The 11,701-nt window shown below is 42.4% G+C and overlaps 1 pseudogene; it reads left to right on the forward strand.

Moving 5' to 3' along the window:
• Positions 1-2,628: 2,628 nt before the first annotated feature.
• LOC102843649 overlaps positions 2,629-11,701 on the forward strand; it is a 116,811-nt pseudogene continuing 107,738 nt past the window's right edge.

Raw genomic sequence — 11,701 nt, forward strand, 5'->3', positions numbered from 1 at the left:
GGCTTCGATGTTTAGATGTTCTCTGTCCATTTCAAAAGTTTAGAAATATTCAACCCGCTTTTTTGCAGCACTGACGTAACTGTTTAAACATTCAGCACTATACCTCCAGTCCTCTTCACCCTAGCCTGAAGCAAAGAAGCTCCCAAGAGGTGAGGTCAGGACCCTATGCTGTAGTCATTGTTTGAGAATTTAAACTTTTTTCCAAGTGTTTCTCTATCAGCTGGAAGCCAGTTTCACACAAACACATCAAAGCATTGCCAGGGGAGGGGTTTGCTCTGATTCTTTGTGGAAGGATCGGGACAGAAGCAGGGGGAGGCTTCCCTTGGTGAGACTTTGTAAGGAATTACAGAGAGAAAGAGAGAAAAAAAAAATGACCTTTCTAAAATTAAAGAATTAGTTGCTTGATTTGGATCACACATACACCAAAGAATAGTTTGAGTGAAATAAATTGGCTGAATACCAAGCCCAGCAGACTCTGTCCCAAGAGTGACCTACAGGTAAAGCTGGATCTGGGTCTGTGAAGACAAGAACCAAGTCAAACAAATACAGAAGAGAAAAAAAGCCTCATAACTCAAATTCATTGCTTGAGTCCAAATCCACTCAGAGCTGACACCTCAGTGGGTTTTCAAAGGCTGTAAACCACCTGGTAGATTGCTGATCATACTTCCTGAAAAACCACTGGTGGATTCAAACCATCAGAGTTTGGGTTGTCAGTGTAACTTCCTATGGATTAGGCCATGAGAGAGAAGATGAAATAAATAGGTAAATTAACACAGTCGCACAAAGGAAAAATAAAGCATGTTACTGGTTTTGTTGTTATGTGCCCTTGAGTCATCTATGGCTCATAGCCACCTTATAAACAACAGATCTCAACCCTGCCCTATCCTGCACCAACCACATGATCTTGGTTATGATCCAACTCATTGCTGTAGTCACAATGTCAGTCCATCTTGTCGAGGGTCATTCTCTTGCTGATGCTCCACTTTTCCTAGCAAGATGTCTTTTTCCAAGGACTGGACCATCCTGACAACACACCCAAAGTACGTGAGACACAATCTCACCATCCTTGCTTGTCAGCAGCACTCTGGAAGTCATGCTTCCAAGATAGATCTGTTTGTTCTTTCAGAAGTCTATGTTCCATATTCTTTGACCGCATCTCAGTTCAAAGGCAGAGACTAGTGACCTGGGGATGAAACACTGCTGAGTTCACTCTGCCCTCAGAGAGTTTATATTCTAGGAGTACAATAAATGAGAAACAGTTAACAAACTAAAAATAAAAATGTGTTAATAATGCCCTCAACAAAGAAGAAAGAGATCATATGAAGATTTCTAGTGCTGGAGAATCCCGAGGGAGCACAAATAATTATGAGCTCGACCATCAGCCTCAAGGTTGGTGATCTGACTCTAACCAGAGGCCTCTTGAAAGACAAGCCTTCAGATCTGCTTCAGAAAGGCTCCAACCTGAAAACCTTAGGGAGCTACCCTGCTCTGCACCCACGGGATCGCCATGAGTCAGAATCAGTGCAGCAGCCACTACCAACAACACTGCTATTGTTAGGTGCCATTGAGTCAGCTCCAACTCACAGTGACTCCGCTCTGCCTGTTTAGTCCTGCACCATTCACACAACTGCCGCTGTGCGGGAGCCCATTGTTACAGCCAAAGGGCCAATCAAGCTCTTTGAGGGGTTTCTTCTTTCTCAATGGCATCTCACTTCGCCAAGCGGACGCTTTTCTCCGAGGACCGGCTCTTCTGATAATAGCATGTGCAATGTACGTAAGACAGTCTCACCATCCTTGCTTCTGAAGAGCACTCTGGTTGCACTTCGTCTGAAACAGATTTGTTTGCTCTTTTGGCAGTTCACGGCAACTTTGATGTGCTTTGACAACATCCCAATTCAAAGACAGATGCTCATGAGCTCTGTCAAAGTTTTCAAACCCCTTCTTTTGTATCAAGGATAGGAACAGTAAATCTTTTACAGGTTCTATGTACTTACATAGGTTTTACAATGACTAAGGAGGATAGAAGGAGAACTGACGCCTTTGAGCTGTGGTGCTGGAGAAGAGTATTGAGAGTACCGTGGACTGCTAGGAAAACAAACAGATTCATCCTGGAAAGGGTCAAACCGGGCAGCTCCTTGGAGACAAGGATTCTGAGGCTCTTTCTAACATACTTTGGACATGTTGTAAGGAGAGACCATTCCTTGGAGAGGGACATCATGCTTGGTAGGGTGGAGGGACAACGCAGGAGGGGAAGGCCCCCTATGAGGTGGATTGATTCAGTGACTGGGGTAATCGGGATGGGTGTATTGGAGATGGTGCGATTGGCACAGGACAGAGCAGGGTTTAGGGTTGTTGGACATAGGGTCACAATGAGTCATAGGCTACTCGACGGTACATAACAACAACAACATGTCCTTCCGGGAAAAACCCTCAGTTTTTCAGACATAGCTCAAATGTCAACTCTTTTATGAAACCTTCTCAGGTTTGTAAGTTGTGCTGTTTCTTTAGCACCTGGTTTACGGCTTCATCATAGCTTGTGTCACGTAATAAACATTGTTGCGGCTTGTTCTCTGTCTCTCTCCCCACTAAGCTGTGGGCTCCTTCAAAGCCTGGGTAGAGTCTTGCACAATGAATGGATCATCGCTGGAGCTTCATAAAGATTTGTTGGAAGAAATTCTAAAGCAATTGTTACCATCATCAGGTAATTTTAGCTATCCAAAGATTGTTTTTAAATTTATGCAAAGACCTTTACATTTTATTTTAGTTGTTCTGATAATTTTCTTAATTCTTTCTCTTATCAGAACTTGCTTATATACATTTTTAAAACTGTAGCACTTTCTAAGTATTTGACTATTTGATTGATGATGATATCTAAATTAATATCATAAGTTACGTTACCACTATAATAATGGTGATGCTGATGATAAAAGATATATGCAGTTCATTCCCTTGTTCATTGGACCAGTCACAGAAGCTTCCCTTTCTATTCTCCCAAGTAGGCATGTAAGTACATGTTGTTGTTGTTGTTATATGCCTTCGAGTTGCTTGTGACTCATAGCGACCCTATGTACAACAGCCCTAAACCCTGCTCTGTCCTGTGCCAATCTTACTGTCTCTGACATACTCACCCCAATTACCCCAGTCACTGAATCAATCCAACTTATCAAGGGTTTTCATCTCTTGCGCTGACCCTCCACACTCCTTTCCAAGGACGATCCTGCCTTTCAATACATCCAAAGTATGTCAGACGATGGGTTCACCCTCTCCAGGAAAAACCTATTCACTATCTTAGTAGTCCATAGTATATTCAATACTCTTCTCCAACAGCACGGCTCAAAAGCATCAATTCTCCTTCTATCCTCCCTGGTCATTGTCCAGCTCTCTGATACATAGCAAATGGTAGCAAAGACCATGTTCTGTATCAGGCGCACCTTAGTCTGACATCAGGCTGGCATCATTGCTCTTCAGTACTTTAGAGGGGTCTTTAACCAGACTTTCCCATCGTTATATAGTACAGACAGTAGGTCCAAAACAAGATGGGTGCAGGCAGACGACGTGTCTTCTTGTGGCTGGAACTTAAGAAGGGTATAGTGAGGAATGACAGAAAAATAGGTAGAAAGGTTGTCCAAGGCAATCTCATTTCTATTTTGACCTGAAATAGGCTGCTAGCCATACACCAGGCTCCTTTCTTCATTTACCCATGAATGGAATCTCCCTTGCCCTCAAGTGTAAAGCTAAGTGTGATGGAACAAAATGGCCTGGTTACAAATCCTAGACTTGATATTTGAGTAGTTGAATAACTCTGTTAGTTATTCACAATGTACTCACCATTTATGTACCTTAGTCTTCTCATTCTAAGTGTACTCAATATTTATTAACTGGTATTGTCATTGAGGAGCCCTGGTGACAGAGTGCAAAATACATCAGGTTGCTAATGGAAAGCTCGGCAGTACAAATCCACCAGTCAGTCACCTTGGGGCTGGAGGAGAAAGGACAATGGGTAGACATCTCTCATAAAGATGTCCAGGCTTAGAAATCTGATGGAGGGTTGACGTGAGTCTGAACCCACTAAACAAATGGCTGTGAACACTGCTGTTATTAGACTGCTTTGGCATCTTCAGACACTAACGACGTGCTTTCCCAAGTTTCCTTTTCATCATGTGCCCTCCAAGTAGTGCTCTAATTAGTCTACAGGAGATTTTCTTTTCTTTTTGTAGTTCTGCTCACCCACCAAGGACAGTATCCTCCCTTAAAAAAAAAGAGAAACTATGGTACATTCACCCAATGGAGTACTATGTAACACTCAGGAACAACAATTTTGAAAAAATGCTGTATAACCTTGGAGAGTCTAGAGAGCGTTATGCTGAGTGAACGAAATCAGACATGTAAGAACAAATGCTGTATACAACCATTATTGTAAAAACAGAAGCATAATCAGTGAGAAGTGTAAGGATATACAAAGAGGGAGGGAGAGGGGACAGGGAGGCTGAGGGTGGGAAGGAGGAATCATGGGGTCAAGGAGATTGGTGAGTGGAGGGAAGGAGGGAGTGGAAAAAATAATGTACATGAGTGAATCACAATTTTAAAAAAGTAAAAAGAAAAAAAAAACAAAAAATTACTTTTGAAACTGAGCAACATGTTGTTATTGTCAGGCTGGGCTGTGTGATCTGAGTCCAGATGACAGATGAGTGTACAGTTCACAGCCAGTCCAGCTGTGCCATCTGGGACGCAGCTGTGCCTGGAGAGCCTGCTAACCCAGATGTCTCTGCACCACAGCGGTGGACTTTCACATCAGAAAGCCAAGACGCTGAGATCTACAGGATGCATTCCATTTAACGTCCCAAGCAGCACTCTGCCATTTCTTTGGGGAGTAAAAACAATAAGGTGCTAGTTAGAATGCATGGGAGAGGAATTAGAGGGCAAACAGGGGATAAGCAAACAACTGCAAGAGGCACTTTGGGGGTTTTTTCCAAACCAACCACAAAAGGGGAGCAGTTAGTCGCCAGTTTGGCAAAGTACGTTTCATGCTCCCCAATTGATGATCTACAGTGAAGTCAACCTCAACGTGGGGCACTCATTTCCACAGCGCCCAGATATAACTTGTCATTTCTCTCAACAGCACTGGAGATCTGATCCCTCCTTCTGAACCTAAGGACAGAAGTCAAGTGAGGAGGTGACTGAAGTCAGGATGGAGAGCTGCACTACCTGGTGACAACTTTAATAATCTCAGTATCAGAATGAACCTCAGTGTCACCTTGTTTAGTGAAACTATTATGAGATGAAGAAAAATGGGGGATCAGAGAAGCCAAGTGACCTGCCCCAGGTTATTGTTAGTGACAGAGCTAGGGCCTGGGCTGCTGGACTATCAGGGTTTTTGCTAAGCCAAATGAATCATTTGGATCCCAAGAAGCTGATAGCAAATATCACTCGCCTGGACACGCCAGGTGTCACCTGCCTATGAGTAAATTATCACCAGCTGTTGTTTTGTTAAGTCTTCCTCATCAGGATCCCATGTAAGTCATAGAACTGTACTGTCAGACCTTTCTTCCGATTTTCCCTTGGGTAGACACCAGCCTTCCACCTTTTCATTTCTCCTGCCCAGCGACTCCAAGTACAAATTAGCTCACATTGTCAGAATTTTAACTTGGTCAGCTCTGTGCCTACACTTGCTGATTCAGAAATGCACCCCTTTCCCAGAGATTTCTCTATGACTGTTCCCCCCCCCCGCCCCCGTCCCCACATCCCCACGTCCTTCTATTCACCAACAGTCTGCGGCTCTTCAGCCCTTAATAAAGGAGGGGCAGACTCTGCTGCTTGCTCACCCATTCTCTGCTGATGGTGTGGTCTGTCTGGGTCTGCCCTGATGTTCTATCAAAGTTCTTGACTTTTCTGCTGGCCAGCGTCTGAGCCAGAAGAGGCACTGTTGACTGTGGACTGTGATTGTGGCCTGGAAAAAAAAAAGAGAGGACAGGGCATGTGTCACTCACTTAATCTGTGACCATGTTGACCCTGGAACAACACTGCATGTACCCCCAGCCTCTCCTGTCTTTCATAAAAATCATTCTTTGATTTCTTACCTGGAACTATTCCCAAAGGCTCACAAGAAGCTCCTCAGTCATGAAGACAAAAGTGAGGGGAAAGGTTGAAACAATTATCCAGACAATTCTGTCCATCCTAACCTTCCATAGTCTTTATCTCTTCCTCCCTCACACATCCACCTAAAAAGACCAGGAACAACTCAGCCAACACTTTGTTAATCAGAAAAAAAAAACCCAAAACCCTAAATGAACAACCCTAAAAGACAAGTACGAGTGTGTGAATTTGTATTAAGAAGGCTTTTAGAAAACCTCAAAACTCACTGACATGGAGTCAGTTCTGACTCTTAACTGATTCTGAGGTAATATATCACAAGGAAGGAGATAGTTCATCTTCCCAAGGAGCCACTGGTGGATTCAAACCCAGTGTGGCCTTTGGGTTAGTGCATTTTGTTACCTTAGAAGGGAGTAATTGCCTAACGCAGAGCCCCAGACAGAGCTCAACAGGAAACACCAGGATAGATGGAGAAAAGACAGACCCTGTAAGGGCTTTCACTTTCCTTGGCTCCATAATCAATACCCACGCCACATCAGTGAAGGAATCAAAAGACATGTTGCACTGGGAAAATCTGCTGTCAAGACCTCTCCAAAGTGCTAAAGAACAAGGATATTACTTTAAGGGCTAAGGCGCGCCTGATCCAAGCAATGGTGTTTTTCAATCACTTTGTAGGCATCTCAAAGTTGGACAAGGACTAAAGAAGACCAAAGGAGAATCAATGTCTTTGAACTGTGGTGTTAGCAAAGAGTATTCAATATTCCGTGGACTGCCTAAAAAACAAACAAACAAAAAAATCTCTCTTGGAGGAAACGGGCCTAACTAAGGTTCTCCCCAGAAGCAAGAATGGTGATCTTTGTCCTACATACTTTAGCCATGCTGTCAGGAGGTCACTGAAAAAGATAACCATGTTGGGAGAGGTAGAGGGTCAGAGAAAGAGAGGATGACCCTCAGTTACATGGACTGACACAGTGAGTATAGCAATGCACTTGAGCATATGAGGATCATGGGGATGGCATAAGGTCTCTGTGAATCAGAGTTGACTCAATCTAGAAACAACAACAATAAGAGCACCTGAGGCACTGAAGTTTCAGACCGGCCTCAGAAGAGATAAGCTTTTACAGCTACTGGAATTATATCATAAGCTAATCTTAGATGCATAAACGAATGGTGAAGAAAACAAAAATAACCTTAAACTCATTGCTGTCAAGTCAGAACTGACTCGGAGCTCACCCTCCACGGGATTCCTGAGGCTGTAAATTGCATAGGAGGGGATTGCTCATCTTTCGCCCTTTGAGCCCTCTCGTCCTTTCTGAAGACACTAGAGTGCTTCGACCCAGAAAGGCATGGCCTTTGGGTTAGTAGAGCATCTCCTTAAAACTGCACAAGTGTGTCAGAGACGATGAGGATGGCAGAGGGTTCAGATCTGTTATTCACAGAGTCAGCAAGAGTCATACTCAATTCGATGGCCTCTAACAGCAACAACAACTAAGTACAGAGACTCTTACCTCTCTTGAGTCGTTCTTTGTTTCCTGGGACACACCTTGCTCCCCGCTTCATTTATTCTCCCTTATTGTTAAACACGTTGAGATAAACACCGACACACTTATTTCCAACCTGCCCTTCACCTCTACCACTACACTGAAATTGTTTGTGGCCTAGGCACTGATAAAACTTCTAGATTCTGAGATTTTGAAATATTTTTTAATACTTAGTGTTAGATACCCAGAGAAGTAACAGATAAATTGCAAAGAGGAGAAACTCAGAGAAAAAAACAAGAAGACTGAAGGAGCTAATTGGAGAAAGAGAATGTTAATGAGATAAAATAATTAAAGGAAAGAAATTCTGGAAACATAAGAACAAGAAGCATTTTCATAAAATTTTGCTAAATGATATGCAATTACACCATCACCTCCTGGCAAAAATCTCCAGTAAAATTTGGATTTATTCACTTATGTCTTGAAGTTGAGTTTCATGATTATTTAGAACACTACATTATCCTGAGTCTGACTGCTCAAATGACTTTCTCAGCATACAGACTGAATAGGTGTGGAGAAAGGACACAGCCCTGACCCACACTTTTCTTGATTTTAAAGGATGACAGAAAAAGAATCAATGTCTTTGAGTTGTGGTCCTGGAGAAGAGTACCGACTATCCCAAGGACTTCCAAGGGAACAAACAGGTTTGTCTCATAGAAAGAGAACCCAGGGTGCTCCATGGAAGCTAGGATAGGGAAATTTTGTCTAACATATTTTGAACATGTTGTTAGGAAGGGCCTGTCCTTGGAGAAGGACCTCATACTTGGAAAAGTCAGCACATAAGTGGAAGATCTTCAACCAGATTGACATAGTGATTGTAGCAACTGGTTCAAGTCTGTCAGAGATAATGAGACTAGCACAGGACAGGACAGGTTTCACATATGTTGTTTATAGGGTTTCTATGAACACAGTTCATTTTACGGTACATAAAAACAACAACAACAATCATTCAGAGATGAAGCTCATAGAGGGTGCAGAGGAGAGCAGAGAATTGTAGGGCTCAGTTGTTTAAATCACCTAACAGCCTTGTAAAAGGAGCAAGGACAATGCTGGGATGGTCATTTCTGACCTCTACTAACTCCACAGCGGGGAACTTGCCTCTCATTATCAGTCACAGCACAGAACAATTCCTGTGAGGTCAGACATATCCCCATGTTCCTGCACCTCTTTCTCCTAATTCCAATGCTAGTCTTACTGGTCTGTTGTTGGTGCTATTGAGTCAACTGTGACTCATAGTGACCCTATGCACAATAGCTCTCTGAAGCCTGCCCTGCCCTGAGCCAAACTTACTGTCTCTGACACACCTACCCTCAAATACCCCATTTACTGTGTCAATCCATCTCATGCAGAGTCTTCCTCTCCTGTGTTGTCCCTGCATCCTTCCAAACATGATGTCCTTCTCCAAGGACTGGTCCCTCCTGGAAAAATCCATAAAGTATGTGAGACAGAGCTTCAATATCCTTGCTTCCAAGGAGAAACTTGGCTACACCCTCTCTAAGAGGACAGACTTATTTGTTCTTTTGACGGTCCATGGTGTATGTTCAGTACTCTTCTCCAGCACCACAAATCAAAGGCATTGATACTTCTATCATCCTTAGTCATGGTTCAGCTCTCTGAGGCATAGCAAGCAATTGTGAAGACCATGGCCTGGATCAAGTACATCTTAGCCTCTAGACCAACAATGATGCTATTTGTACTCTGGAGAGGTCCCTGATGGCAGATTTTTCAAATGCAACTAGTCTTTTGATTTCCTGACTGCTGGTACCAAGAGTGATTGTGGGCCCAATCTTTGAGAATCTTTGTCTACTTGATGTTGAGATTCAATCCATATTGAAGAATGCAGTTGGGTATAAAATCTGTTGAAATGGCTCACAGACCACACAGATTCATACTATACTCTTGATTACAGGGTTTAATAGGAAAAGTTAAAAGGCTATAACTCGGGTTGGCAGCACAATACAATCAGTCAGTCAGGACAGCTTCTGAAATGTGTTCACAGACACCTCAGCCTTCAGCCTCAAAGCTTTAGGACAGTGTTAAAAAAACTCTTAGTCCTGCGAGTTGTGCTCTCCCTACCCAGTCATTGAAAAAACTTGGCCGAGGCTCCTAGCTCTGGTTCAGTGGGTGGCGGTCCCAGGTCAGTTCTGCTTCATGTCTGGTGTCTGGCTCTCTGCTGAAGCCATCACTGCTCCTGCTGATACTCCTGGCCTGAGTGGTGCAGCAATTTTTGGCTCCAAAGGGCACACATTGCAGTCTCTGCTCCTTTGTTAGTAGTAAGATTCCCAAAATCTGCTGCTGAATCTGCTCAGTTTAATATGATACTAACCAATCACCTGACAGCTAGATTAATATACTTACTTGCATATTCCCATCCATCCACGTGGCAATGTCAAAGTCAATAGCTAGAAACATAATTTGAACAATAAACTTTTGTCACCATAGAAGAGAATCCCAGGGCCCAGCTGTCTAAATTATTCAACAGTCTTTTCCATTCTGACGTTCTTTGACTTTTCCAGAACCTCTTTATTGCTCATCATTCTCTTCTTTTTTGAATAGTCTTTCAGTTGTTTCCATGATGCCAGTCCTTGACCCATTTTGCCATCCATTTTATGGATTTCCCTCCCGCTTCCCTTTCCTTAAATATTGATGAGCCTCAGAGTTTCTATTTACTCTGTTCACTCATGCTTTTAATTGTCCTTCATAAATTTTATATGATGATCCTAAAATTTCTTTTCCAAGTTGAGACTTCCAACCTGACTTCTAGTCATTTATCTCTGAATACCAATTATTGAGTTCCACTTAAATGTGTGGTCCACATCCCGACAGAATCTATCAGCATTGTTATGAGAGTGACTGAAATTGCCCAATTTTCTCAAAGCAGAAATATTTTTCTTAACATTTATTCCTTTATCTCTCTCCTACCAACTAAGATTTGATTAGTAAGTTGCAGCAATCTTACCTCTAAAATCAACTAACTTTGTAATTTCCTTCATCATCACTAGTTCACTCTCTCCATCAGTATCTCGTGTTTAAATTATTTTATTTGGTTTTGAACTGATATTCTTTCTCTTAGTCTTGACTTCCAGCCTGCATTGCCTTCTCTTGTGATTTTATGTTTATGAAAACAATTGTTGAAATAGTTCCATTTACTCTAGTGAAAGGAGATAGACCTAAAATATAATAATAAAAGTTAGACCTAAAATGCAATAGCAAAAGTTAGGATCCTTACCTTCTGCATATCCTCTTGAGGCCTCTCTTTGTTCTCTAGGCATAATTCATACCTTTTGCCTATCAACTTCCTTTCATGAGTATTACCTACAAGTACAAAAAAATCTGGGCATTCTTTATTTGTTGTTGTGTATTATTGAGTCTGAATCAACCCATAGCTGACACTCCAGCAGGATCGCACAGGCGATAGAAGAAATAACACTGCTTTCAAGTCAAATACCCATACCTACACATGCGCACACACACAGAGTAGAAATATACAAGTGTGAGTTCTACAGATGAATAGTTTTGGTAAAACTGGGACAAGCACTTCCTCTTCGTGCACTATCTAGTTGCACTGTCTTTATCTACATTTAAAAAAAACCAAACCCATCTTCCAGGAGAATCAGAATGTCCATATTTCTAGCTGGCCAAGACTAAGTAAAATAGTATGAGTCAGTTTGTTGCTGAGTGCTTCAGTTCACATCCAGAAAAGGCTACAAGGAATCCTGATAATTTTAGATTTTCCAAAGGTCTGACAAGAAAGAAAAAGAGTTGCTAATTGGAATTCACAAGGGTAGCTGTATTGAGTCATTGCATCATAGGAGCAAGAGGTTACGCATTTCTCCTCTGAGGAAAAACTTCGGCAGAAACCTGCCATAACTTAAAATTTGGATTCCAGGTTTCGCTGAGGAGAAATGGGAGACAGGGTGTTCACAAATGGAAAAAAGCACTTCTTCCCAAATGCTCATTTCTTCTCTAGCACTAAATAATGTGTGAATTGATTTCTACAGTTAGACTTCTCTGGTGACAACCTATGAGAGGTGTGTGTGTGTGTGTGTGTGTGTGTGCGCGCGCGCGCGCGC

Source organism: Elephantulus edwardii, unplaced genomic scaffold, assembly GCF_000299155.1.
Source record: "Elephantulus edwardii isolate Elephantulus edwardi_28Jun2011 unplaced genomic scaffold, EleEdw1.0 scaffold00052, whole genome shotgun sequence".
NCBI lineage: Eukaryota > Metazoa > Chordata > Mammalia > Macroscelidea > Macroscelididae > Elephantulus > Elephantulus edwardii.